Below are 6,000 nucleotides of genomic sequence, written 5' to 3'. Positions count from 1 at the left end.
AGAAAGTTTAACGTGGTTCACCCAACCAATCTGGGCTACGTCCACCAAACAGAGGCATCGACAATCTTATTATTCAACAGGAGATTACAACACATAATTCCTCACACCCTCTCAGCTCAAATATCCTCTACGGGCTTACATTTTATAGCTGGGAGTAGAAAACTGAATCATAAATTCTCTCACAACAAATATAGGATGCAATAACTCCTCCTCAGGAATAACTGGAGCTAACTTAGCAACAAATCCTATTGTTGTCACATACATGAGATTTTTTCCAAAATTAATTAACAGAAAAATCTCAACAAGAAGTTGGTTATAAAATTAAATGGATTTAATTATTAGTTTACAAATTTTTTTGGAAGAGGAAAGGAAAATTATTTTTTTACTTTCTTTCTGTAATAATCTCCTTTTTTTATTTTTTTTTACTTTTTCCATTTAATATCACTTAATCTTATTAGAAGATTTAGAATTAGCCATTTTTCTTTTTCTTAAACATACAAACTTATAGTTATATATATATATATATATATATATATATATATATATAACATTTTTAATCATATTTGTTGAACGTTTCTTATTTCAATTTAAGGGCGATGAAGATTTATTAACTTCTTTTTATTTTTTTTAATCGAGGGCGTAGATTGATTTTCAAGGGAATATGTTTAGCATATGATTAGTCTTAATGCTTATCAATAGTTGTAGTGTATTAAAGAGTTTGTTAGGTTGTATTGACTTTTAATAAATTTAACCTCGAGATTTGAAATTTTTCCAATTCTAATAAGTTCCTCCATGATAAGTTCATCATTATTATTTATAACATTCATTTATATATAAACAAATTTTATTTAGCGAATGGCCCATTACTTTTTATAAATTTAAAAAATTAGATTCCTGCCATGTAGCTTCGGCCCACCAATTTCTTAGAGATTTGAGATTATTCCAATTTTAATAAGTTCCTCCATGATAAGTTCCTCATTATTATTTATAACGTTCATTTATAATTCTTTTTTTTTCTTAAGTTAATATTGACCCATAACTCTTTTATACATGATTAATCACATAAATACATACATTAGTAAAATATTCTTCGTATTATAATAATATTTTTTATTATATTTATGAAACCTTCAACTATATCAACTACATTAAAAAAATATAATTGTATTATTAAAAAATAACATATCATTATGACTATTAAAAATTCTTAGTATAGCTTATATTTTAAAAACATATCATTATGACTATTACAAATTCTTCCTATAGCTTATAGTTTGGGGCCCAACAAATATAAAAGTATAATTTATAATTGCTAGTGACAAATACTTTAATATTACAAGAATAATTGAATGTCACATTTGTTCATGTAATGTCCCATAAAACTATAAATATTTTATTTTACCGCAGTAAAAACAAAACTGGATATTATGATTATTATTTGAATTAAGTATTTAATGGTTGTTAACTATTAAAGAGAGAAAATTGTTTGAGTATTAACAAATCTTGTAACTTTTTATAACAAGAAGTTAGGGAAGGAAGTTGCCAAGAAAACTATGAATGCTCCAAAGAAAGCCCTAGGGGCATGGAGAGAGGGAGGAGGAACCGTGTTGAGAGGTCAGACGGTAAGAGAAGCTAAGTCTGGTGGTGACCAGATAGCAAAAGCATTGTGTGCGAAAACTTGCAGGAAGACATTGGTCTTGTGAGCAAGCTCGGGGGGAGACTTGGACCTGACGACAAGTCTCATGGTTGGGAGGATTGAAATCTATAAATAACAGAGGTGACTTCAACAGTTGAAATTTCTTCTTTATTACAGCAGTTCAGGTAGGTAAATAACCTAGAATAATCTATTTGATGTAAGATGTTTTATTGAATGTTCAGATTTGGTAGAGGTTAATACCTGAAATGAATACTATACAAGAATATATGAAACTTAGAGGCAAATTATTCCTACATAAATAGAGTCTGGGCATTTTGGTACAGACTCAGGAAGATAGTCTTTATTCTGTTCTTCTGCTAGAAAGGAAAAATAGAACTAAACATGCATAGCATAAACGAAATTAGAATTAAACATGCACAACATAACGATAAATAGAACTATGTCTAGTTAGTTATGAGAAGAAAGAGTGAATGAATAATTCCTTGCAAACAAAAAAAGAAAAAAAAATAGAGAAACTGAATGATGGTATACATAGAAGCAATAGGAAAAGCCTGTTTAACTTTCCAAATTAAAAGAATCACTGTAATCTCTTTTTTTTACATTTCCTGTGATTGGCAAATAAAATCCAAAGAAGAGGAATAATGTACATCGAATAGTGGAAACTTGAAATCTTTAGGAAGAAGTTACTGTGCAAGCACGTTACCAATGAGCATATTATATTCATATAACAAGTGTAACCACAAAAAAACATAATATATATATATCTATATATATCGCAAGCAGATAAAATTCTCAGCACGAGATTGGTGCATATAAGAATTAAAAGAAAGGTGAAATGAAGAGCCTCCAATATTGTATATTGGAAAAACAGAACTTAAACATGAACCCAGTACCTCAAATATTACACATTTGGAAAATAACAGAACTTAAACATGACCAGTGCCCTAAATATTACATATTTGATATAACAGAACTTAAAGATGACCCAGCTTCTCGTATGCATCACTCCCCAGAACTCGAGAAGGTGCAGAACAGAGAATACCCAATTAAATAACAGTTTAAAAAAGATAACTGAGATAGCTATAGCTACAAGCTTCACATGCCAGAAAACAGAACACCTGGAAGTGCCGCAGAGAAGGGACTCTGGCCTTCTATCAAGTTTCCAGAAATTGGCAGCATAAAACCCTGAAACAATTTAAAAGGAGACTGAACAAATAAACTATAAGACGGTAAAGGCTTCCATTGAAAAAACTTTGAAAGAACAGAGTTTTGTGTAAACATCTCAAACAAAGGCAATTTCCCTATTATCATAATGATTCTCTACGGTAGGCTCAATCTCAGACCAAACCCTTGGTCCAGAATTTAAACAGGCCACTTACACCATTATGGATATGGAAAACCCTTGGCAGAATACTCCAACTGTCCGAGAACATTAAGCACCAAATCAATCATTCAATCCCCTACTCTGTTAATTTGTAAAACACAGCTAGACATGACATACCTGTAATCCATTAGACGACTGGAGCAGGAGGTTGGAAGCAGGTTCCGCAAAACCCACTACAATGATCTCTAAGCACCTCATGACTGCTTATGCATGAACTGCAAACCAGAATCGGCAACATGTCAAATGAAAGCCAGCAGTCGATGAACTAAATGTAAATGTCAAGAAAAATTATCCATATAACTTGCCTAGTTCTTGCTGCACCTAGGAAGCGAAGCCATCTACCTTGGGAGTCTTTGCCAGAGCCATGATATCCTTGGCGCTATACAAACCCTCATGAAGCGAAACCCTGGTAGCAGAGCCGAACTCACCTGAAGCAAAACCCTGGTAGTAGAGCTGAGAGCCAAAGAGCAAAGGTGAACAATGAATCACATCGTGAGCAAAAAGAGCGTTGAAGATTTCCAGAATGAAACACAGCCATCGGATCGGAGCCCAAGCTTCCACACTGTCGATGAAGCGAGAGGAATGAGGTAAGGAGTACAACTAGTGGGCAGCTGGGTGAACAGATGAAGCTTGCTCTTGCCACGACTCCATGGCAGAGCATAACCATTAATACATAATAAATTTGCAAACCAAATCCGCGTGTAACTAAAGCTGAGAATGATTTGAATATAAAAAGAAAATCACTTGTGCATTATATCCCTGTCAGATCTCGATTATTCGAAGGAATTATTGCATACGGAAGTCAACCTAATTCTCATACCTAAGTACAATACATTATAGCCAATACATTGTAAATATTTTATACCATGTCGTGAATCTTCCGTGCCTTAATCAAAATTACAATTAGCGAATTTTTATTTTTATTTTTGATATTTATGTGAATATGGAGGTGTGACAAGTGGTATCAGAGCCAAGGTTACCAAACTGAGGCCTCTAGAGCCAAACAGATAAGTAAATACAATTATTGTTAACTGATAGTCTTGTGCATGTATAGCAAAAGAAGAACATGAGAAGGACAGACAACGCTCCTCACAGAAACATGACAGGCCTAGGACCTGCAACTTTTCCTGAAACCAACCCTGAAGTATGGGTATAGTTAGGAGAAGAACCTCGCAACACCAATCCTACAATATTGGAGACTGTGCATGAATTAAAGAACGAAATGGCCCGACTACGGGCAGACAATGAAAGGTTAATGCTGGAACAGGAAAAGATTATGAAAATCCTGTCAGATAAGCAAAATCAGCGTCAACTGATTCCCAGCCCAGAACATGGACATATGTCAAGAGAACAAGAGTATCGAACTGAGTATGTGGAAACAGAGGGAGGGGAAGAAAATCAAGAGGAAAAGTCAGATAATGCCTTCGAGCATAAAACACAGAAGAGGCAGAGGACAAAACTACAAGGGGAGTTTCAGAAAATAAAGTTGCCACTCTTTGATGGGGAACTAGAGGAGGTAGCTGAAGCCTAGCTTATTAACATGAATAAATATTTTCAGCTATATGAATATGACCACAACTTAAAGGCTCATTTGGCCATTTTCCAGCTGCAAGAAAAGGTCACCTTATGGTGGGAAGAGGTAAAAACTATACGAGGGGTAATAAACTGGGAAAAGTTCCAGAGATACTTTAAAGAAAGATATTAACTAAGCGATTCTACGGCGAGAAGGAAAAAGAGTTCCATGACCTACGGCTTGGACAACAAATAATGGATGAGTTTACTACCAGATTTACCTCCTTACTTCGGTATGTTCCTTACATACGAGAAGAGAAGGAAAAAGTACAACGATTTGTCAATAGTTTACCATTGTTCACAAAGGAGTGAATTGAGTCGATAACCCAAAAACGATGGATGAAGTCATACAGAAGGCCAGGATATGCTATCAGCAAAGAAAACAGAAAGCATAAGTTATGGGAAAGAAATGAATTGACAACAAGGGCAATAAGTTTGCTATTGGCAATAAGGGAAACCGAGGCAATATCAGAAAAGGACCTCGCAGGGGTCATATTAACATAAATTTGCATAGAAATTATTCTAGATTTAGACCTCCCCATGAACCCAAACCCAATGAGTAATCAGGCATAACTGAAATCGAAGCAACAGCTGGACCCCCAATACAATGCTAGGGATGTGGAGGGCCACATTACATTAAGATTTGTCCTAACCGCAGAAGCACTGAATAGATTTCGCATATTCATGAGGCATCTAGGGTAGGAGATGTAGCCCGGAGTAGTCCAAAAATCAATGCCGCCCTTGATGATCATCACACAAAATACTAGCCGACTATGGTGGAATTCGAAGGTAAAATCTTTGATCATACTGTATTTGTTTTAATTGATCTTGGAGCTACGTTAAGTTATGTTAGTCCTAAGATAATTGATCAATGTAATTTACAAACTGTCATGTTTAAAAACCCTTGGTTAGTGCAACTAGCAACAAGGGAAAAGAGACATGTGTTGACCAAGGTCAATAGCTATCATTTGGAAATAGTAGGTCAGCCTTTTGGTGGCAAATCTAAACGTACTTCCCCTAAGATTTTATGATGTCTTGATAGGCATGGACTGGCTGGAAAAGCGTTGGTCCGTTATAAACTGTAAAACGAAAACTATCTGTTATATGAATGAGCAAGGAGACAAACAGGAGATACAAGGCATTTTGAGACCACTAAAATTACGGCCAATAACCGCCTCTCAACTGGCAAAGTGCATCAGAAAAGGATGCCAGATTTATGCTATTCAGGTTGGTTATGCCAACTCAAAGGACAAGTTTGTTTCCCTGGAAAGTATCCCTGTAATACAAAATTTTATAGATGTATTTCCTGAAGAAATACCAGGGCTACCTCCAAAGAGAGACATAGATTTCACCATTGAACTAGTGCCAGGAGCAGCCCCGGTGTCCC

This window comes from Pinus tabuliformis, chromosome 5_1 (genome assembly GCF_031772625.1).
Source record: "Pinus tabuliformis cultivar Carrire ecotype Pingquan chromosome 5_1, CPIR1, whole genome shotgun sequence".
Classification (NCBI taxonomy): Eukaryota; Viridiplantae; Streptophyta; class Pinopsida; order Pinales; family Pinaceae; genus Pinus; species Pinus tabuliformis.
This window is presented reverse-complemented; position numbering follows the sequence as displayed.